Consider the following 24,681-nt stretch of genomic DNA (forward strand, 5'->3'; position numbering starts at 1 on the left):
AACCTCGCTGAGTATAACTGATCCTAATTTTTCTAAGAACTAGATTTTAAATACATTTCTACATGCAATGTTGCTTCACTATAGGCTTTATGAAAAGACTATTGTATAAATAAATGATTGGATTTCTTATTCAAGAGCTTCAGATTTGAAAGTATTAATTTTGATGCAAAGTAGCCCAACAAGTCTAGATAAAGTCACTAACAGGCACTGTGGCTTTATTTTTAAGGTGATTTTCATAATATCTGGTGGGTTGTTTTGGGGGGGGGGGGGGGGTTAAACTTGAACAAAATCTTTAAACCATTACCAGGAAACTATCATTAAATCATTTGTTCATTTTTATTAGTGTCATTGTAATTAAAGAGAATCATATTTCAAAAAATATATCTTCAGCAGCACTTATCAAAACCCATCCCTGCAGCCTATCAATTAGTATTACAATAACCTCACTCCCTTGTTGCCTTTGCTATTAGCATTTTGATTGAATGTCTGTTGAAAAGTGACTGGTAACAGAAGATTGTGTTCAGAAAGTAATGTTTCTTTATTCGCTTTCATTGAAGCTTGTCTAGTTGTCTTCAGTTCCTACTCAAAAGAGACAAGACAGTTCCAAAAGCAGTAATTTTGATGCTGGATTTTTTTTTTTCCTTCTTCTCCATGAGGTGAGATAGATTGGTTTAGGCTGGACACAAATGCTATTAAATCACTTGACAGAAGATTCAGGGTCTTCTATTGGCTGTGACCTAAACATACTCTTACACACACAAACTACTAGCAAGTTGTCATCACAACAACAGCCTGTAAATGTGCCCCCGATAAGCTAGGAAAAGAAGTACCAGATTTGTATAAATGACCTTTCAAGAGACTTAATAATAATTAATAATGCAAAAACTACTTAAGGAACTTTTCAGCTACATTTATTACTAAAAGTGTTACACATAAAATGCTACAATTTATTATACAACCTTTTGCATTTTGGAAGCATGTCACTGCAACTCCAACAGAGTTAAGTTTTCCAACTGCAATAAAGCCCTCTAACAAAGGATAGATCTGTAACTAACATCATTAGGCAAGCAAGTGGATATATTCTCCAAGTACCATGAATTATAAAGACAAGAGTTCATTAAATCTTCTATATTAAAATAAAAATGACCTGACATTTCAGACAGTTCTATTTACTGATATTCCCACTGCTGATGTCTTTCCACTGATAAATTATGCTCACCAGCCACAATAAACAGTCATCCAAAAACATTTCAATTACTTGAAGATGCTGGAAAGTTAAATGCAACCCTAGGCTGCCATGTAAAAACCAAATGATTTTGAGGCTGTTTTGTGGCAGAAGGAAAATGTAAATAAAATCCACTTGGAGGCCAGACGTTCCAGATGTCCACCCCTGGACACATACTCTTGTTCCTATTTCAGTGCAGCACTAGAGGCTGGAGACACTAATAAGCAGCGAACCAGGGAGGAATGAATGGCCTGATGTGAGTAAACATTAAATAACTTTTGCCATCAGTAGGGTCATATTAGTGTTAACTCAAGTGCCCAAAAAAGCCCCCTCTACCATGTTACGTTTTAAGGTTTCCTTAAGTCTCTCTTCCCTTGCATTCTAGCATCTTTCTCTCTCCCCATCCCCACAACGCCCATTCTTCTTTGGCAGTCAGCCAAGAGTTTATAATGGTGTCAGGTAGCAATTTCATTTTTAAAATGCTCTTATCAAAGATTTAAGGTGAAAGATAAGCAAAGCATACTAAACCATCATAAAGGAAACATTGTACAAGGCACAGTATTTTACAAATCAAAACAGTTATCAGAATGAAAAGGTATGAATATAAAAACAAACTGAATCAAGCCCAAAGGACGGAGGCGGGTGTATTCCCAGATTAAATAGAAATTGATCAGACTTCAGGGAACCTTTGGCAATTTGCTTACAATGTTTGATAGGAAATGGAGCAAAACACTTGATTCTTCATTCAAAACCAGGATTATAAAGTTTATATATAAACGTGTACAAATATAAACACACATCTCACACAAATATATATACATACACAAAATATGTATATACTCATACACACACAACCCTCCCCCCCCACATATAACATTTATATATACCATGTATTTCATATACAAATTTTTCAAACCATTACCCACTGTTAGGTGCTTTTATCAGAGTCATCTGACCTGGAAAGCATCTGTTGTTAATACCACTGTTTTATTATTTATCAAATCCATTTCTTCACAGAATGACTAATTTCATACCCACAGCTGTTCTCATCTTCCCTTCACAGCTGCTACTTCCCCAGAGCAGCCAGTCAGGTTTTATTAGCCTACCTCCGTTTCTTGCCACCCACATTTTGCTTATGAACCTTGTGAAACCAGAGGTGCTGCCTATAAAAACATGACGGGATACTGCATACATTGCAAGGGATAATTCTACACCAACTATTAAGAGTCAGTCTAATAATCAGACAACATCTTTCCCACCTGCATTGTAAAAAAAAACAGCGGGAACTGTCAACTTACCACCAAACAACCAAAAAACCAACCCCCCCTCCCCCCAAAAAAACGCATGTGTCTTTTTTTATTTGACCTATCATCATTACAAGGAACACGCTGATTGGAGAAAAAAATGTTTCTGGTTTTCAGTTTCCTTTCAGATGGATAGGAATTGATTCAAACGTGCTCAGAGGGGCTTTCCTGAATTGGGACAAGTAATAGGGTTGTCTGCCTCTTTTAGGACTAGGGGCCTAGGGCCAAATGGCCAATCAGCCCCATTCTGAGGCACGGCCCACTTATAAACAGGTTGTGGATTGGTAGTTTGCAAGGGGTCAGGTGATTGCCTGATGATCACGGGTTCCTATGAAGGGTGAAAGAGTTCAGTTAAGGGGGGGAGCAATAGGAAGTGGGTTGGCTCCTGTGACAGGGGGATCTCCCAAGCAGATGGCCTGTAGGAGGACTGAGGAATAGCTGCCAGGAGCAGGGAGATTCCAGCAAGGAAGCCACTGGGTCAGGGGAAAGGACCTGGTTTAGCTGCTGGATTTATGGTTTATTTGGGGGAGGGGTCGTTGCTGAAGATGGTCGGTGCCACCAATAAAGGTGCCCTCAGATAAAAAGCCTGATTCAGATCAGACTCTGGGTGTGCTGTCAGGCCAACAGCCTACAGGACCTTTGCATACAGGCACCTTCGCAGTTTCCCATGTTTAGTCAGTCAGTGCAGGTCTGTCACTCTGCAAAAGGAAGTGGCAAGCATTTTAGCAAATAGGTAAATGTGACCATAAAACCATGACAGTAGGGACTCAGGGGCAGGAGCAGAATCTGAAACTATTTTTTTAAATGACTACAGATTTTAAATTGGCGGCTTTCTTTTCCAATTGCAGCTGAAAACCACTCTCTTGCCCAGTTTATATTCACCTAACTTGCACAAATTTGAAGCAAGCTACCTCACTAACCCTTTTTGGTGAGAAATGAAAATGTTTTCATTAGCACAATTGAAGTCAAAGACAAAACTCTCCTTGAGAGTCGTGGGAGCAGGAAATGGTCCCAATATGGGTAAATACGAAATGATGGTCTTGTGGTTAAAGTACAGGACTTGGAGTCAGACCTGGGTTCTCTTCTCAGCCCTGACACTGACCTCAGGCATGTCAATTAAATTCTCTGTGCCATCGTCTCCCTATAGCTCACCTATTTCACAGGTATGTTTTGAGGCTTAATTCAGTAAATGTTTGCAAAGTGCTTTGAAGTCACTGGAGGGAAGGTACTATAGACTAAGCATTATTGTAATAGCTGTTCGCTGATAGTTCTCTTCCAATGAACAACAATAGGAAAACAAGTTATTAGGCAGGACAGGCACGGTGCTATAAGACTGAGGTCCCTGCAGACAAAAAGTATTGTAATGCGTTAGTGTGCTCTTCGTGATCCAGACTAAAAACCTTAAGAACTTTAAAACAAAACAACAACCCACTAATCTGCAGTTTTTAGAGGCTGCTTTTTTTTTTAAATTGTAAAACCGAGGAGAAGAAGAAAAAGTGCCAGATGTTCCCATTGCAGTTTATATATAAAATATACTGTACTAGCAGAATTGGAAATTCTTACCAGTACATATTAATCAACCCAATTAAAGAAAACTTCAGTAAAAACTTAGCATTTTGAAAAAAAAGTTACACACACACACACACACACACACACACAGTACAAGGAATGACACTGCTAGGGAACAGTGCAAACTATACAAGTTACTTCCAGTTCACCTTGTAGAATGTACCATCTGGAGCTACTTTTTCCAACTGAGATATTGTAAGAGGAGGTGTTTAGCAGACATAAAATCTGGATCATAAAATACCTGGGAAAAACTAGTTCAAAAGGTTTCATTGGAAGAGCGGGGGGAAGAGAGGATTACTAGGATGAAAAAAAACCATCAACACCTTTTAGAAAGACATTCCGTTCTTTCCTGTACTGGGGATTGTTGGTGGGAAAGTGAATAAAGCAGAGAGGGTTTCATGGCAATGAATGATTTCCTTCTAGGGCAATTAGGAGAAAGAATTGGGATAGACGTTGACGTCTTATAGAATCCCATTATTATGGGATTTTTATTCCTCGTCAGCAGGGAGAGGAGGAAGAAAAAAAACAAACACCACCCTCTCTTCTTTTCCTTCCTGCCTTTATCTACAAAGCTCAGTGTTTACTCACATCAGTAAAAAGCCATGTCACCTCAGCCACTAAAACCACCACCAAAATATTCTAGGCTGGAACCCTCTTCCAAGTACATATGGTGCTGCCTGCCTGTTTTCACTGTAAGCTCCTCTAGACAGGGATCACGGGTAGGGTGACCAGACAGCAAGTGTGAAAAATCAGGACAGGGGGTGGGGAGGTAATAGGAGCCTGTATAAGAAAAAGATCCAAAAATCGGGACTGTCCGTATAAAATCAGGACATCTGGTCACCCTAATCACGGGACATATCCTCAGGTGGTGTAAATTGTAATTCCTCTCTAGATCCTCAGGTGGACTTTGAAGCCAATGAAGCTATGACAAATTTACACCAGTCAAAGGATCTGCCCCCATGACTTCTGTATCTTCAACCCCGAGCATGTTGTCAGCATTTAACAAAATAATAAGCAAGAGTAATGGAAACACTGTCAGTAAGAGACCACAGTTGGGGGTGAATTCTGGGACCACCCAATTTCAGTCTGGTTCCTACAGGAGTGTGTTGAAAGAGAACATTTCTGTAGTCTCATGGGCGGCGGGTAGAATAGGCCAGGGGATGCTCTGTCTCCCCAGGCACTGCTGCAGACTCCAGACCCCCGGCTGTGGGGTTTTGGGGGGAAGATTGTGTTTCATTGTGACCCATGAAGGTTCCGGGGTGGCTGAGAAGGTGGTATGTGCTATACTGTGTTCCCTGGACTCCAGGGAGATTACAGATGAACCCAGGAAACTGAGTAGCAAATACCACCTCCTCGGCCGCCCTGGAACCTGCATGGGGCATATCAAAAGCGTCTTCAAAGAGATGCTTTTCCCAGGAACGGTTTGGGTCTGGGGAGAGAAGGAGAGGCGTGGCTGTGGCTGGCCTGAGGATCCTCCAGGCAGGTGGGGGGGGGGGGGGGGGCGGAGGAGTAAGGCGCCTGGAGCTCCTCCGGGCAGGTGTGGGAGGGGCTCAGGGCTTCAGCCGGCCCAGGGGGTGGGGGGGCGCTCGGGGCTTCTCCGGGTGGGGGAAAGGGTGACGCCGGCAGAAACTTCTTGAAAGGGGGGCTCCACCCGCCGCCCATGTGTAGTGTGTCCACAGTTCTGCCTCTGATTGGCTATACGATCTTGGGGAATAATCCCTAAGGTTATAGATGCTGCAAATGCATCTGCTCGAACACACCCCTGCACGGACCCTGGCTCGAACATGGAGCCCCACTGACTTCAACAGGGCTCAGTCCACACGCAGGTTGGATCCACATGCAGATCTAGATACCTCTATGCCTCAAGCTGTCAAACTGGGTTAGTATTCCCACCATGCTCACAGGAGCACCTGTGTAGCTCAACTGACTGTACAGCATGTTGACATCCTGGGATGAACTACACAGAATACCGGGGCAGCATTGTAATATTTGTGAAGTTCTTCAATATTGTTATAAAAGGCAGCAGACTCTCTGGGAAAGTAACAGAGATATGTATCCTTAGAGCCTCACTCATCTGGCTTAGCACAACAACATATTTATGGCCTCTGAGTTCACCGTTACCTATTAATTATTCTCTTTGGGGCTCACTGTGGGGGAGTGCAACACACAGAGCAGATACAGATTCGAGCCCTTCTGTCTATGATGTTGCAATAAACACAGAAGAGTTTGGCTGGGCCAGCAACAGGGGCAGAAGATATCAAACCTGGATTCAGTAGTGCTCATCTATTTACAGCACAGAGGAGGTGACAAGTCAAACTGAGTGGCAGAGAAAAGTGGAGCCATGAATCATCCCCAAACCAGCTTTGAGCTCACACCAATAAATCCATCCCCCTATTCCAATGCATTGTATTAACATATAACAGATGTATAGTGGTGGTGATGATACAACTTCAAAACAAAAGGCCCTTAACCCCTTAGAGACCTGCAGTTTTTGACAATAAAATCAGAAAGCCAGGTTACTGAGGTGCAGCCTCCCTCAGTGGTCTATAATCCAAAAAGGATGATGAAGACTTTCCTCCTCCCCCATCTACAAACACCAACAACGGAGACCTGTGCTTGGAAGGTTCCTTATGTAGTTCTGGGCTCTTGTGGTTAGAGGAAAAGTCCTATGGAATGCAACAAAAAATGACATCTTTTGGACCATGTGCTGGAACGGCTATAGGATTCTAGATGGTGGCTCAAAAGCCACCAATATAATGCCAAGTCAGTCTGTGTCTCTCCCTCTATTGGCTAAGCCACACAAGGGAGCACAAGTTAATTTCTTCAGGTTAGAAACTTAAGCTCAAGTGATAGAGGCCTGTGTTTTGCGGCTAAAGTTCAAACCTCACCACTGGTGCAGCCATTGGCTGTTATATATAGAAACGATACAGGTCTACTAATTCTACATCTTTTAAGAGTAATTTCTATAGAACTCAATATGTTTAATCCCTATCAAATCCTATAGGACTTTTTTCCATTAAAGGGAAGAGACTAGGAGTCAGGCCTCCTGTGCCATAGTTTATATTCCAAAAATTGTCACAAACACTAGACAGCTTGAGCACATTACGTTGCATCTCTGCTGGCCCAAATTCCCCAGCAGTTAAAAATAAGGAGATAATACTTATATGAGATCCTTGGTCTAAGGGCACACACACGGCATCCTCCTGCTCCCAATGGCAAAATGTCCATTGACTTCAATGGCGCAGGGTCAAGCTGTATTTAAGTATTATTATTAGTGAGAGGGAAGAGTGGTGGATACATCCGTTTGTCTATATTAGTTAAGATAAATTAACTGCAAGCTGAGAATATTTGCGAAGGAAGTAGGGAAAATTTTGGCCAACCAAGACATTAGTGGTTTAGGAAAGGACAGCAAGCTGTACAATGCACTAACCCAGAGACTAGACAGTGTTATTTCAGCACATACTTTACATCTTTAAGTTGGTGATTTAACAGTTTCTAGTTTGCTAATATAACAAGAGGATTGATTTTGTGGAATTTATCCATGCAAGAGCTGTAAAGCATTCATTATATGGTAGCGGCCTTACCATTTATAAACCCCTTTTCCAACCCTTCCTGCAGCACCAGCAGTCATTCCAAGCTTGGATTTTGCAAAGGACATCCTGGAAGTAATTTCTGCTCCCCAGATACAGATTTAGGCCCCAATTCAGCAAAACATTTAAACACACACTGAAGTCAACAGGATTTGAGCACATGCTTAAATGCTATACTGAATTAGGGCTTTATAACTTTGGCAGCTTTTATGTATCAGGGATAACAGGTGATTTATTTCATGGATGATGCAGGGCACAATGTACAGTAAGACAGATTCGCCCCTTATTTTCTGGTTCACCAATGGCTGTACTTCCTTTCTCTCACCCTTTTCATCCTCTCCCAGGCTCTTTCCCTTCTCATGGCCAATAATCCTAAAGTATAGAGATGTCTCTTGAAACTTTGTAGTCAAAAACAGCTGGAAAGTGAACAAAAACCTCTTTCTCCCCTCCTTCCCCCCCCACCTCCCCCCAAAAAGAAAGCAAATAAAAACTCTCTAGATATATTTGAGAGTACTTAATGGTCAGCTTTGCCTTTAATAAACCACACTAAGAAACGAAAATGCAAGACAAATCATCCAGTACATTCAAATATTTTTACATACATTTTCTTTGGTGCTTGGGGGTATTTGCCTATTTTCTCAAGGTCACTGTGCTGATTTATTATAGTTGGCATCTTAATTCCACTCATTGCATTAAATCTGCCTATGTAAATGTTGCATTTTGTTCTTCCCCTTGTGTTTTTGGACTTCTCCCAATTAACATTTTCAAATAGTCCCACAAGACTTCTACAGCTACCTGATAATAGCTCTGCTCTTGCAATGCAAATGCAACCAACTTTGGCCTTAACTACAGCTGAGTGAATTGATTTGAAATGGTCACCAAGCACTTATTCACAAAATTCTTGCTCTCTTTCTATTCATGGATCATCAGGATTTCTGCTAATTTATTTGTTATTCAAAATTATCCCATTGAATTTCACAAATTTTGTGTACTTGTCTGTATTTTGGCTTGTTAGCGGAGCAGTGTTCCTCAGTTGTGAGGGGTAAACTCAAATCACATGATATCCCTCCCCTCCCCCTCTCCCTCCCCCGCCCCTGCCAGATTGGAACAGCATAATTCATCAGATTCCTGGCGTGATCCTTGGGGAAAGCAAATTTAAAGTTTGGTTTCCATGCGTATTTCAAGTATGAAGAGTACTTTTTATGATCATCTGTGCTAGTAGAACTCAAACACAGAGAACTTCTCAGGAAGTGAACATAACAGTACTATCATCATAAAATCAAACTCATTTGAAAGCCTTCTAACAAATTTCTGCTGAAAAATGTCTCTAGCCTTAACCTTTCTGGAACTCAAAGAGAACAACAAAAATTGCAGAGACTTCTCTTGCGTTCTCTAATCTGATTGATAGTCTGTTAAGAAGTTAAAATTGCTCAATATTTGGCTTGTGTAGAGAAATATTTTTCTTTTCAAGTGATTATTAGGAAGGTCCTAAATAAAACTATACATTTTCTGTTAGCGGTCCTGTCTACTTCTAGCATAGGCCTCCCAGACACATTCAGATAACCAATCATGAGACTAACTGTGCAACTACACATCTCTCTATTCTTCAGCTTGCCCATCTAAGGCACTCCCACAGCCGTCTATCATTGTTATTACCTGCCTCATAGCAATGTTAAGAGGCTTAATTAATGCTTGAAAAGCCTTTTAAGACTCTCAGTCGATAAGTGTTATATTAGGTTCAAAAGATTTCTTTTGTCACATTACTTGTTGTTGGTTAGATTCACACTTCGAGACCTGATTCTCCATTACTCTGAACCACTACAGGTGAATGCAAAACACTAACTACTCAGATTTAGTATCATTTTGCACCCATTTTGCATTGCTTTCAATGACTAGGCAAGGCACTAGACAATGGAGATTCTTCCCCTTTATATTTTATAGGGAAATGGGTGTGAGGAAGGAATGAGTCCAGAACGGATTGTTTCACCTCCACCGGAACTACCTGAAAGAGGACTAGCTGAATTAAACAGATTGGAAAATCTTTAATGTGTATGGTTCTCCCCCTCAGAAGAAAATGAAATACACAACAGAGACATTTTTAGCTTGTTATTAGACGGAAGGACAGAGCGCAATTGAGAGCTCTTGGAATCACAATTATCCCGGACTACTTTAAAATTTATATTCAGCTTAGAGCCCAATCTTTGAATTGGAGGGCTTCTACATGAGCCACTGGTTACGTTGCAACCTTGTTTTTTGGTTTACTTTTTAAAGCATTTGTTTATTTAACAAGAAAATAAAAATAGCGACATCCCTCGAGTGCTGCTCTGGAAAGCAGATTCTCTTCCTTTCTTTAGGGAAAGTGTTTGGACACATCTACTCCTTAGGTGCATTCTGTCTAGCGCAGCTGTTCTTTCTTTTCTCTCTTTTGGATGTAATTTTCATTACTAGTATAAAATTAAGCAATAAGGTATGACAGACAGCACATAGCTGGGCAATTATTCCAAGCCTCAGGTGGTGTTATACAGCATGAGGCTAGGGGCAGAGTGACTGTAACCACCCGAGACGTTCAATAATCGCCTTGAAATGCATGGCCAGGAGCCTTATTCACTATTATGAAATGGAATCTACTGGGATGCAGGACTCATATTGGCTTGAATGCATTTATTTTTACATCTAATGTGAGGTGCTCTAAGGCGGTGGCAATGGGTGCTGTACAGGAAATTAAAGACAAGGAAAGTGGATCCAAGAATTGGCAGCTTGCTTGCCTTTCTCCCCCCACCTTTTTTTCCCCTCCATCTCCCTATTAACTAATGCAGTGCTGGTGAAAAGCACCAGGTTTGTCAACCCTGGTGGAAACCGACACCTTTATTCTTAGAACACGAACAACATGAGTATCAGCAATGCACACCACTCTACCATTAGGGTTAAATGCCGGCCTACGTGGGAGGGAGGGTAATTCAATCACAGTCTCCATTTGCTATTTGGCCTCTCTGCTGATGCCGACAGTAAGAGGGGCAAACGTGCCAAATATGAAGTGGCTATACATGATTTGGACACCTGTCCATCAGGAGCTGGACTGAAACCACCAGCTCATTCTATATGGACCACCGAGCCGGCCTTGGCTGATCACAGCTTTCAGCTGCTCTCCACCTGGGATAGATTTGAACCCGATACCGCCTGATCTAAGGAAATGTTTATGAATAGAATATCTATAAGTAGTTAAGGTATAATATTATAGTAATATTTAGAATAAATTAGTTTATATTATAAATGTACTAATATCAAATGTCAAGTCACCACATAGCATAACCACAGTCTAAATAAGTATGCATATAGGTGTGAATGACTGTACATAGTTCAGCCATTCCTCCTTGCTTTGATAAGGTCTGTAAATTGTGAATAATATTAACTAGTGAATTCTCACAACGCCCATGTGAAGTTTTTAGGCTAATGTTTGGTAAACCACTGGAAAAATCCTAGCTACAGCTATGCGTCTTCAGATCCCCAGTGCAGTTCACGGAGGACAAGTATCCACTCTCTCCATACTCTAAGGGTTAAATTCTAGATCAGTGTTGAAAAACACACATTCGTAGGAGACATTTCACTAGCTGGGGAATGTGTGTAAGGAACCACCTAGGGCAGAGTGAATGCTTCTCTCAAATCAACTACTCTCTCGAGAGCCTCCTTACAAAGTCGTAAAATTAACAAGGGAATAAAAAGTAGTGCCATCTATAAATAATGCTACCACCCATTGGTTCTCTCTTACTTACAACTTTTAATCCATAACTCTCAATGCAAAGAGGCAAGTGTCACTGACATATACATACGTATGGCTGCCACCCCGTAATCTCTTGGGTTAGGTAGAATCGTTGGGCTAGCTACAGAGGCACAGCTGCGCCGCTGTAGCGTGTCTGGTGAAGATGCTCTATGCTGACGGGAAAGAGCTCTTCTGTCAGCATAATAAACCCACCGCCGTGAAAGGCGGTAGCTATGTTGGCGTGCGAAGCTCTCCCATGGACATAGCAATGTCCACCGCTGCGCTTAGGTCAGTGTAACTTATGTCACTCAGCAGGGCGGCTTATTCACAGCCCTGAGCAACATAAGTTGTACCAACTTAAGTGGTAGTGTGTACAAGCCCGAAGGTTCATTTCCTAACCTTGCTTCAAAAAAGTAGGATATGTGAGTGGCAGGAACTCTGCCAAAAAAAATGACACTAAATTAGCAAATGTCAGCAATATTTCTACTTCTTTTAAATCCAGGTTTTTTTCTAAGCTGTTTTGGGACAATTTTTTTGTTAAGTGCACATGACCTTGTTTTACTTGAACCAGACAGCAATGAACAAATAATTTCAGAGATTCTTTATCATTTTTATGTATAAGATATAAAAATGTCAATTGTAACTTCAGAGGTCAGTTACAAAAGTGAATTTCTGGCAGTGGTACAGAACATGAAAGGCTATTTTTCTCCTTAGAAAAACATTCTTCTTAGTCAAAACTTAGACAATATCTTAGTAACAATATCTCTCCTGTCTCCTTGAACAAGCAGAATGATTATACCAATTGCTTGTACCTGGACATTTACTTTTATGTACTGATATTCACTAGAAAGGGACAGTCGAAATGCCAAGCGCAGGGCACTCAAACTCCTCTTTAACAGGAATACATGGAAAGGAAATAGTAAACTATGCTTCCCTTTCCACATGCGTGTTTAGGTCTTATTGATATAAATAAGAAGTTCCCACGCATGCTAGATGCGCGTAAAGAGCACATGAAAAGCGGCACTATATTTTCAGTCTGAATAATTTGTTTTTAGATCAAAAACAACTGCACAAAAGTTAAGTCTGCACAAGAGAACAGTGTCTGTCTCTACTAACAAGCTTCTTCTAAGCAATTTCAAGATGATACGCGTTACACAGCTGCACATGCCACCATGCAATTTGGGGCCGATTTTCAAAAGAGCTCAGTTCCTGTTTGGCCCTTATTTAAACATTTCGATTATCCAAAGAGTTTAGTATACTGGGTGTTGAGCTTTAGGGAACATCTGGCCATAAAGGCCAGAATGGGAGCTGCTGAGCACAGAGCACTTTGGTAAACCTGGCCCTTGTTTAGGCACCAAAATGGGAGCTGAGCAAACTTGAAAAATCAAACCCCAATTGTGGGTGGCAAGCACTTGAAAATCTGGCACTTGAAGCACCCATGTATGTTTCCCTAGTTTCTAGAATCTGCTAGTTCTGTCTAAAGCACTCCTGGCACAAAATGTACAAGTGGTGAGAACTTTTGCTGCATCTTTGCAAAAGCCCAGGCACAGATTTGATCCACATGTAAGGCTCCAGTGGAATAAATGTGTGGCAACTGGGAGATCTGTTAACCGCTACGAACACAACACTGTTTACACCATTCAGACAGATGAAAGAGGCGCAGGTCATATGCTGTCACCCCACCTTCTTGGATCATTACAATGCACATGGGAGTAGTTAACTACTAAGAAAACAACACAGAGTTTTGTTGACATTTTAAAACCAGCTAATGCTACATTTAACAACAGTGATTACAGTTTGGGAGAATCAATCACTTACAACCTTTCTTTTTCTCTCTCTCTGTGTCCTGTTGCTCAACATGGAACACTGAAAAACTGCATTGTGTGCAACCGTGGCTATTAAATGGAGGGCACATGAATAGCTTCAGCATACGCCAAACCAGTAGTTTTGAAGTGGAGAGCTTCTCAGTGGTTGCTAAAGTGTGTTCTGGTGGCTTCTTTGCAAGTCACCCTCTCTTATGCCCTCCTGACTCATCGTTAATATAGGGTTACCATATTTAAAAAAAAAAAAAAAAAAAAAAAAAAAAAAAGAGGACACTCCACAGGGGCCCTGGCCCCGCCCCTTTCCCACCCCCGGCCCCAACTCTGCCCCTTCCCCAAAGTCCCCCCCAACTCCGCCTCCTCCCCTGAGCGCCCCGCATTCCCCCTCCTCCCTCCCAGCCACGCGAAAAGGGCTGCCCGAACGCTACCGGCTTCATGGTTTGCCGGGCCCCCAGCCGATGCTTCCCCAGCGTAGCTGGAGCCCAGGAGGGGAAGAGCCAGGGAGGGGAAGTGCCCAGCCAGGGGCACAGGGTCTGGAGGCTTCCCGGCAAACCGTGAAGCCGGTAGTGCTCGGGCTTCGGGCAGCCCCTATGCCTCCGGACCCTGCTCCCACGGCTGGGCATTTCCCCTCCTGGGCTCCGGCGGCTGCTGTGCTCCCTGAACTCCTGGGCTCTGTAAGTGCTACCAGCTTCGGGCAGCCCCCATGCCTCTGGACCCTGCATCCCTGGAGCCTGGGAGGGGAAGTGCCCGGCCGGCGGCTCAGGGTCCGGAGGCATGGGGGCTGCCCGAAGCCGGTAGCGCTAGGGCAGCTCAGCTCTTAAACAGAGTCGAAGAGTCAGGGGAGGAGCACAGCAGCCACGGGAGGGGAAGTGCCCGGCCGGCCGTATTTTTCCCCGGACATGTTCGGCTTTTTGGCAATTCCCCCCGGACGGGGGTTTGATTACCAAAAAGCCGGACATGTCCAGGAAAAACCGGACGTATGGTAACCCTAGTTAATAGATAGTTCGGGGGAGGGACTTAGAAAGGCGAGTTGCCCCAAATTGATGAGAATCTTCATATACCGCATCCCACCTCCATTTGCTTCAACTCTAGATTAAACACCTTGTCAGATAGTTAACAGGCTCCCCTGTCTTTTCTTCTGGACACCTTTCATCCATTGTTCCCTCCTCCCCTTTTCTAGCAGTCAACACCCACCCATCAATTCTTCTCTGCCTAGACAGATACTACCATGGTTCTTGGGACCACTTAGCAAGGAGTCCTGCAGCAAAGCAAGTAGGCGCAGCCACAGTCTAGCTTCAGCTGCTTGACACTCTAGGCAGCAAATTCGTATGCCTTCTAGAGCTCTTACATAATGAAGTTAGAAGGACATCATCTTGTGAGATTCTTTCCAGCCCTCAAGATCAATAACTAATGCAGAATTCAAGATTTTATCTGGGGTCTGCAAGGGTTACAAAATCAACTTTTTTCCAATTACTAAATCCTTTCACGATTAACCCAGTATTTTCCAACAAGTTCTATCAACTTTCTATGGACTAAAGAAAGCAATCTTCGAAAAAGTTTTGAGCATTTCTCTTTCTCTCTCTCCTTAGAGGGCAGAAAAAGCAGACTGGCAGTGTTTTCCTTTCACTAAGAAATGGCTAATATTATTATCCGCTAAGCTGAACCAGTAACTTCTGCTTTATAAGTATTAGCTCATCAGGTGCAAGTTGCTGCAATGAAATTACCAAACTAAAAAAAGAACCATTGCAGGCTATTATTATATTGCATAGGAATAAGCCAGCGGATTGTTTTTCATCCAGTAATGCAAGAGCAGACCATTCCATCAATTAAACACTTAAATGGATTTTTGCATCCTCCAATAAGTACAGGAAGGCAGATAGGGATGAAATGTAATATCTTTGGAATACTACTTTTATTAGACAGCATCTAGGAATGGACAGCCAGATGAGAGACCACCACACGCAACAAAATAGTTGGCAAATCATGCTATTTTCATATTTTGGAGGTCCAACAATGGTTATACCAGGTTATTGGAAAGTGCTATGAGTGATACTTCCAAAACTTCCAATAGACTTCATTTGAGAGCAGAGCTAGGCCAATGCTGAGCAGTTCTGAAAATCTACCCTGCATCCCTGGTTAATACTGAGTATTATTTAGATTTACTATTTAACGTTACACGTCTAGACAAGTTACACTGTATTTATCATCCCTTCTAGAAACAAATTGAGTTTTAATATTTTTCCCCATTTCCTTGCCTCTGGCCTAGTAACTAGAGCAAATCACAACAGACATTTATCAACTACTTCTCTTTTCTTTGTCTTTTTTGAGAATTAAGACTAACCCAAAAGTGGTTTCAAGGATTGCTATTCACACTGCCACTGCACACTCCTGCATTGTAAACAGGCTTCAAAATCCAATCAGAACGTAATAACTGGTAAAAATCTGGGGTGCTTTATACAGGATCGATATAGCAGAACCCTCTTCATTACAACAACCCGGTAGACAACTTACCAGCCTGATTAGGAGTGGCCACTTGTTCAAATAAAAAGCGTCTGCAAAGACTTAATGACATAAAACACAAGAATAAAGATGACTCACTGCATTTCATTTAAGGTGATATTTGTTCCTTCTTTTCACCTTTATTTGGCAGACAAAGATCCAGAGTTTAGCATGTAATATCTATATAGCATCTGCTCAAGCAGCAAAATGCTTTAGCACCAGCCAACTCCTTTCCCTATCAGGAGAAATTTGAGCTAATACTGTCTCAACTAAGTAACAGCCATTGCCATTCACTACCACTGGGATAAAGTCAGTTCTCTGGGAAACAGCTTGGTAAGTTTGTGGAGCTGATCCTAAAAGGTGTTGAATGCTCCTGTAAGTTGTTGATCGTCCGCAACTCCCTGGTCAGCTGAAGTGCTCAATGCCACACAAGATGGAGACCCAAGTCCAGTTTAAGTGGCCTAGACTGGAAATGGCAAGATCTCTTTCAATGGGCATTTCAGCATCTGTTAGTCCTGAATGAATGGTTGGGTCTTCACTTCCCAGTCCTTCAGGACTCTTTCAAACAATTCACGTAAGGACGCTAATATGAAGAGAGACACTTGAGTGAATGTAGTAAAACAAGACTATAAAAAAAAAAAAAAAAGCCAATAAAATAAAAATCTCAGAACTGCTAAAAACTTGTTGCTTCCCTTCCTCCAGGTAAAGGGCTCCTCCCGCCGCCCTCCAGTTTGCATTAAGGGACTGGGGCTTTTTAGAAGCAAAGGTGCCCTCTGTCTACATAGCCCTCAACTTCAGTAGTTATGAAACTTTTCTTCAGATAAGATAATGGAAAGTTGTTTTTGACAGGAGAATCCATCCTCTAAGGGCTTATCACTCAGGCTCGCACCTGATAACACAGGGCTACCAAACACAATATTCCATCTTCCCCTGAAGTGTATATAAAAATAGCTGAATTGGAGCTGTTAAAGCACAAACATAAATGTTTCCCAGCGCCCGAGTGGTTTGGAAAGTGCTTACGGCAGCACAGTGCCACACACAGGAGACGCATCAAGGATCACCTTGAGATCAGAATGGAAAGGCACAAGGAGAATCTTGACTGCAGGACACAAGGGAAGACGAACTCATCACTGTTTGATTTTTTTTAACGCTACACTGCGGCCTCCCCCCATCCCCACAGTGGCACCCAGCAGAACAGTACTACCCTACCAGGTAGAGTTAATTCTTGGGTTTGGGCAGCAGATAATCCTGTGAAGAGACTGCCATTGGAGTCAGCAGGCAAGAGCAAGGGTATATATACACGGGATGTGTGTGCAGAATCAGACCCCTGGTCCTAGAGGGGATTAGAACCCAGGACTTTTGGGTTCAAAACAAAAGCCTCTGCCATTTGAACTAACAGAGCATCTCCATCAGCTGCCTAGAGAGTATAGCTTTTATCTTCTTTCTGGGTCAGCCATTAGAGGGCAACAAAAATCCTACAGACTTCACCCAACACATTATAGTTGTGCAGTCTGGTTATGCTGCAAGATGATGCATTCCCTTGGATCTCAGGATTCTACCTACTGTGCTCCCGACCTATACATGCCAGGAAAGGGCAAAGACTACAGCCTCTGAGGTAGAAGAGGAAGTAACTTTCATGAATTACTAAATGTAATTCTCAGACAGAGTAGGTAGACAATAAAAATCCCAGAGTAGGAGCCTGCAAACTGAAGCTGCAAATGCCTCAAGAAAGAAAAAAGTACTGAATCCATATTAATTTTGGAATACAACTCCTTGGGCCACCTGCCGTGTGTTGCATAAGCCACTTCTTAGTCTGTAGAGTTTAAGCAAAGAACGTGGAGAGTGGTGGGTAGAAAAAAATCGCTGGAGCACGTTCAGTCTGGCTATATCTCTGTCTTGCTGAGGAATTAGCCCCTTGGTGCTCCTCACATTTGTCATCCCACTGGACCAGGTCAGAGAGGAAACGTAGCCCTCCTCGTGCCAAAGACAAGCCCCACGTAACATTGCTCTTAAACACCATAAGCAACTGAAGATCTTGACCAGGGAAGGGTACGTCATGTCTGTTTTCAGGATGGCTGAAAAGAAGAGGTTGGAAATATCCTCAAAATAAAGGAAACCATTTGGGGCTGGACTTCCAAAATTAGGTAAAGGGCTTGGACAAAGAGTTCCCATTGATTTCTAATGGGATTTGGCTGTTCAAATTTCTTTGGTGGCTTTGAAAATCTCAGCCCTTCAAGTTTTTTTGTTTTTGCTCAGTTGTTGGGTACTGCAATTTTAAATAGAAGTATTTTATGGAAGAGATAGTGGTGAGGGGGAAAAAGACTATCTGCAAGGTTTTGTACTCCAGCAACCAGCAGTCACTAGGCTCTCTACTGAAGCAAACTGACACACACAATGAATAATTTAGAAGGAGTGTGTCATGAGCTCAAGTCTCCTGATTCTGCCATAGAGACAGAGAATAAGGCAACATGCTCAAGCCAGCGGTCCTAGTGTTCTAGGAAATCGGGTTTGGCCGCTATCCCCACACTAATTTCCAGGGCTTGTAGCACTTCTTGACTTTACTCAGAATACTCTAAACGTCTTGGCAGTCTCCCTAAACAAATGAGCTATATACATTACTCCAAGAAGCTGACACTTTTGTGGCTCAGACAATAACTGTATCAGTCAAGCAAGCCCGCACAAAGAGTAAACACAGGAACACTTAAGTGGCTGGAGTCTGAAAGACAAATTACATAAGCTGTTAAGATCTGTTTCCACTTGGGGGAAGAAATCATGAGCCATGTCAGGTTTTTATTTTCCCCCATAACATGTTAAAGCGGAGAGATGTTTGTAGTGTAACATCTATATCATGCAGAGGGAGCCATATACTGAGAGACAGACACTTACTATTTAATACTACTGGAAATTCTGATTGAAAGTAATCCTGAGTCAACTTTCAGAGCACTGAATCTTCATCACTCCTGTATGGTAGGTAAGGGCAAATTACCTAGTGATTCAGCTTCCTCTGAGATACCATCAACACAGAATTCTCACTCTTGGGTTTTAAAACTCTAGCAGGCTTGAAACCTCCGAGAGTCCTATAATGGTGGTATCTTTAAAGAAGTACAGTTATCACCTTTTACAGGTGAGAAAAGCGAGTCAGAATTGTTGTGTGAGTCAGCTAAGATTAGAATTCAACAGTTTTTGGTGCTCATTCCCACAGATCACGCTGCTTCAAAGAAAAAACAAATTATGCTGCCATTAAAGACACGTGCCAAATTTAAGACCTAATTTCAAGTCTAAAGGAAATGAATAAAGCAAGAACTCTGGCTTTTAATTCCTACATCTCAAGACTTTACAGGATTACATTTAGCATACGTTCCAGGCAATCTGTACAGAATATAAGGCTGGAAGGGAATGGATGGGTTGCACCCAAGATAAGTGGCTGTATAGTTGAGATACTCATGGTCAGATAGCCAAGTGCTGGCTGCCTACCTACCTAGAGTTTCTGCTAAACTGTTTCTCCTGTACACAGAGATAAGGAAATGAACAGGTCTTTGAGGCAGCTCACCCTTAGCCATGATTTGTACTTTTAAAGAGACTGTGGATGGATTAAGAATACATGGGTTGCAGGAAGCACCAAAATTTCAGCCTGTCCATCCCACTCGCAATTCAGGACAGGCCTAGACACTCTCCTTTTTCCAGACTAGCCCAGGATCAATTCCCTCCCAGTCCGCTTCTCCCTTTATAGAGACACTTGCCTGGGCCTGGTTGAAATATTTGAAATTTCAAATTTGACAACATTTCTGAACGGCTAACTTTAAACTAAAAAAGGACAACAAAGAGCATTTCCCCCCTTGTTTCTTTGATCAACTATGGGCTGCATAAAATGTTGTTGAACGTTGAAATTTTAAATTGGGGGGGGGGGGGAAAGAGGGATAAAAAAAAGATTTTGACTGGTTTCCTCTTCCCAAATAGCTCTGTTTGGTCTTCTTCTAAGGGGTTCTGTCTCTTCTCATTGTTTTTTGCACCAATTTAATGAAAATGGATTGAGTCAAGTCAGCAGGAGTCCCTGATGCAGACACACTTATAATAGTTTAGCTTGCAATCCGCACGATCTAAACTGGGGCCATGTCTACACTGCAGCTGCTACAGCAGCATAGCTAGGCCACCGTTATCCCATAGCGTGTACACAAACTACAGCAATGGAAGTGGTGTGACATTGTGCAGTCTATATGGTTTTATAAAAACTTGATAAGTCAATATAACGTAACTGGGATAGTTTTAGAGAAAATATGGTAATAAGTGAATATAACGTAACTGGGATATGCTTCGTGCAAAAAGTCTCTTGTAAGGTATCATTACAAAGCTTATAATCTACTGAGTATGATCATCTGATTTGTATAAATGTACCACTCTTGTATTTAAAACTAGAAATATAAAATGTAACTCTGAGAGCCTATTGTAATTATGTAAAGTGTGGGCCATTAATGATGGTTTGGAATCTTGAGGACTCTCATTAACCAGGACCATTGTCTGCAGATGGTTGTGTTTACCTGTTAGTCTTCCTGTATATGTGTGTGCTGGCAAGTGGGCAATGAAGTCTTGCAGTGACATGTGATCATGTCACCTGAACTGGAATCCATCTTTAACCTGGTGCTTTTCCAGTGAGGGGGGGTGGAAACCCAGAGGGACAAAGGGTTCCCGCCTTATGCAAAAGATATATAAAGGGGTGGAAGAGAACAGAGAAGGGGCGAGGAGCCATCATGAAGAATCCCCTAGCTATCACCTGAGCTGGAACAAGAGCTGTACCAGAGGAAAGAATTGTGCCCAGGCCTGGAAGGTGTCCAGTCTGAGAAAAACTTACTGAAGCATCTCTGAGGGTGAGATTATCTGTATTTAGCTTGATTAGACATAGATTTGCGCATTTTATTTTATTTTGCTTGGTGACTTACTTTGTTCTGTCTGTTACTACTTTGAACCACTTAAATCCTACTGCCTGTATTTAATAAAATCACTTTTTATTTAGTATTTTACTCAGAGTATGTATTAATACCTGAGGGAGCAAACAACTGTGCATCTCTATCAGTGTTATAGAGGGCGAACAATTTCTGGGTTTGCCCTGCATAAGCTTTATGCAGGGTAAAACGGATTTATCTGGGTTTAGACCCCATTGAGAGTTGGGCATCTGAGTGCTAAAGACAAGCACACTTCTGTGAGCTGTTTTCAGGTAAACTTGCAGCTTTGGGACAAGTGATTCAGACCCTGGGTCTGTGTCTGGAGCCAGACGGGAGTGTCTGGATCAGCAAGACAGGGTGCTGGAGTCCTGAGCTGACAGGGAAAACAGAAGCAGGGGTAGTCTTTGCCCATCGGGTGGCAGCTCCCAAGGGGGTTTCTGTGACCCAACCCGTCACAAGTGGTTTGCCCATCGCTGTAGAAAATCCCCATTCCCAAGTGATGGTAGCCAGGTCAATGGATGCATTCTCCAGTTGACCTCGCTGCAGCTGTTCCGGAGTTCGGTCAGCGTAGGTATGTTGCTCAGAGGTGTGGGTTTTTCACAGCCCTGAGTGCTGTAGCTATGTTAACCTAATTTTAAGTGTAGATCAGGCCTGATATAAACACTTAATTGTGACCCCTGCTCAGGAATTCCACTGATTTGGTTTCTAAAACTGATTTAAAAGTTAAAATAGTGTAAAAACTGCGTGTAGACCAGCCCTCGGTCCTTGAGCCTCCTTCTCAAGTGAAGCAGATAGCTGTGAAATTTGCTGCTGTTGAATACTTTCACTGCACTGACTGCCCCTCCCTGCTCCACAGGGCCCTGATCTCAGAGATCCTGCCTTAATCCCCCCTGAAAGCTATGAATAGAGATTTAACATCAATGGATGGAAGGACAGTTTTGTGGTTAAGACACTGAACAGGAAATTCAATGATCTGAATTCAGTTCCCAGCTCTATCACAGACTTCTTGGGTGAGACACTTCTGTCCTTCTGTGTACCAGTTCCCCATCTGCAATGTGGGAATAAACTGTACTCCTTTTCTCCCACCCTGTTTGTCTATTTAGACTGTAAGCTGTTCAGGGCAGAGATTGTCTCTCACTACGTGTTTATATAGCACCAGGTGGCCCTGGTCTCAGTTGGGGGCTCCAGGCATTACTGTAATATAAATAAATAAATAATAATGGTCAATTGACAATTTCAGCCTGGGGGGGGAGGGAGGAGATACAAAGACCACAGCTGTGATTCCAGCTCCACAAACTTGTCTTCCCCTCCTGGTGGGCACAAGTCGATATTCAATCCCATTTGTTACATTGAGCGATCTTTGCTGGAAGGCAACACCAGAAACTCAAGGCTAACCAATGGATAGATGCAGGTGTGATTGGAGGGAACTGGTTCTACTTGCACTTTGCTCAAGATGCAGGCAAGGAAAGGTGTTATCTATCTCCAGGGCATTAATTAATCCTTTAAACAAACAGCAAAGGCCAGTGCTTGACACCCACTCAAGTGCCTTCATTATTTCTATTTTACATGGCACCATTATGCTGCCTGCAAGCAGCACACCAATTAATCCAAACTAGCCACAAAACATCCTCCCCACCATCTGCATGTATCCACTTTTTGGCTCTTGTCTTACACTGAGACTAGATCAGAAGCTCTTTCGAGCACAGACCATCTTTTTGTTCTGGGTTTATGCAGCACCTAACAATGGGGATCCAGGACTAGGGCTCCTAGGTACTACTCCAGTACAAACAAATAGTACAACCACCATCACCACTGCTCACTGCTTCCCCCGCCAACATCTTCCCAGGATGTTTTCCAGAGCTGTCAGTCCTTCAGACTGAAAACAGCTTAACCTGATCCAGTGAGACATGAAACATGCAGTTTTAGGAGGGGAGATGGGGGTGGGGGAATTATATTTATTTAGCACTGACACCCACGTCCCTCATAATTGGGGGTGCATTCGCTCCACTCCTTCATTAAGGATAATTAGACCAAATGGCTCCTTAAAGATCTGTGGAATGCATCCTTATTACTTGCTTTAAGGACGCATGGCTCAAAGTGATACACTGGGGTTCCCAGAGCCCTTGTTTCCCGTGCACCCCAACGCATCATACATTCTTACCTCAAACCACTGGCTGGCGTTTTGCTTTATAAATTCCAGACTCCTGCCAGCAAAGCAGAGAACTCGGGTCAAAGGTGCAAATGAAAGGAGGAAACTATGGGGTGAGATTTTCTAAAGCACTCAGCACTGACCTAAACTCCTACTGACTTGGGAAGCAGCTGAGTTAGGGTGATGCTGGTGGCATGGAAAATCCCATCCTAAATTACAGGATCTAACCACACAGGGCCATGTTTGCATTCCAGAGCAATTGTTATCTCCCTGCCTCCACTCTTCCTACTCCCTAATCTCCCAATCACGCTTCACTCCACACAGCTCCCAGGTCCTCCTTTGCTCACTTCTCACTCCATGCTCGAGGGACAGCCAACATATCCCAAGTATCCTCCCTTCTCCTGCAAGCCCATTTATTCCATTCATCACGCAGCCTCGTCTGCGCACGGTGGCAAATCCCTTAAAGCAAGGATTCCACCTTTTATCGGGCATTACAAGACTAGCATAAAACACCACATCCATTACAACACTAGAATAATAAAATAAATAATCAAGTCCACATGCAGACTGGTGCCCACCATTTGTTACCCAATCCAAGTGCATGTCTGTGTTTTGAAGGCACCATCTAGGGACTGATTTTGGAAAGGCTCCTACATCTCCCATCCCATCTGTTTCTAACTACTTCAGCAGTCATGTGTTAAACAGAGATCATAAACCCAACCTAGGCAGCAGGAAGAATAAATGGAAATGAAAGCACACTCTTCAAAACTGACAGCAAGTGAGAACACTTTTCCCTTCCCATCCTCAGAGGGAAGGTAGCTATGCTGGAAAATGACCCACTAGCCCGTGGAAGTTAGTTAGGAAGCATTTTGCAAACACTTGGTAGCAGCTTCCCCCCAAAGTGGCCAGTACAAGGAGGAGACAAGATAAGCCCAAAGACTGTTCTCGTTCTGCCTTGAAAATGGGCTCCTTGGTGTTAGACTAGCAGGGCAAGGAGCAGAGAGGGACTCAGAGGAAATGCAGACTGAGAGGCAGCAGAGAGGCGAAACGGTTAAGCAGAGAAGATGGGAGATGGAGGGAGACAAGGTACAAGAGGATCCTAGAAGGAAGAATCAAAGAGGATCTAAGTGCCACACTGATGCTTTGCTGTGCACGTGGTCAGTGTTCTGTACTGTAAATACATCCAGTCTCCAGTTCCCAAGCTGTAACTGGGGACTACAAAGGAGAGAGAGCATTTTGGAACACAGTCTCCGAGCAGCAGCATGGGGGGGGTGGGAGGGGGAAGAGGCTGTGAAAAGATCACAATGGGCTAAAGGGTGGCAGGTGTCTTACTTCTAAGAAAAAAATGAACCTGTAACATTGGCATCATCAATTTGCACATCCAGGCTTGCTTCTAGCTGCTAGTACAAGACTTGCACATGCATTCAAGTGTGCACGTGCCCTGTGTGTGTGTGCACATTTAGCAAGTGGGTGGAAGCCAGTTGGCAATTGGGCCCAATCTGGTCTAAGCTACACTGAAGTAAGGGAATTGCAAGTTAAGGTTCTTGCTTATCCTCAAGTGTAAACAGGCGGATATCTGTTATGGGGCTTCAGAGTATGTCATGTGTACAAAACATGGAGAGGTCTGAGTGAGTGCTTATCCCCTTAGTACTGAAGGCTGGACTCACTTGCCATACATCTTCGTCGGGCCAGAAGACGGGTGACCAGGGAGAAAACTCTGAAAATTTCTTCCAGCTCTAAATGTTACTCTGTCCCTTTCCACCTCAGCATCAGATGCCTAATGATCCCCCCAGTCTGCCACACTTATCTCCACACAAGGCCACATATCCCA

General features: G+C 42.9%; 1 protein-coding gene across 14 annotated transcripts in view; it reads right to left on the reverse strand.

Annotated features, from left to right (window-relative positions):
- The window catches only part of MSI2 (musashi RNA binding protein 2), a 401,448-nt gene that overhangs the window by 158,153 nt on the left and 218,614 nt on the right, over positions 1–24,681 (reverse strand). The window lies entirely within an intron of this gene.

This window comes from Malaclemys terrapin, chromosome 18, assembly GCF_027887155.1.
Source record: "Malaclemys terrapin pileata isolate rMalTer1 chromosome 18, rMalTer1.hap1, whole genome shotgun sequence".
Classification (NCBI taxonomy): Eukaryota; Metazoa; Chordata; order Testudines; family Emydidae; genus Malaclemys; species Malaclemys terrapin.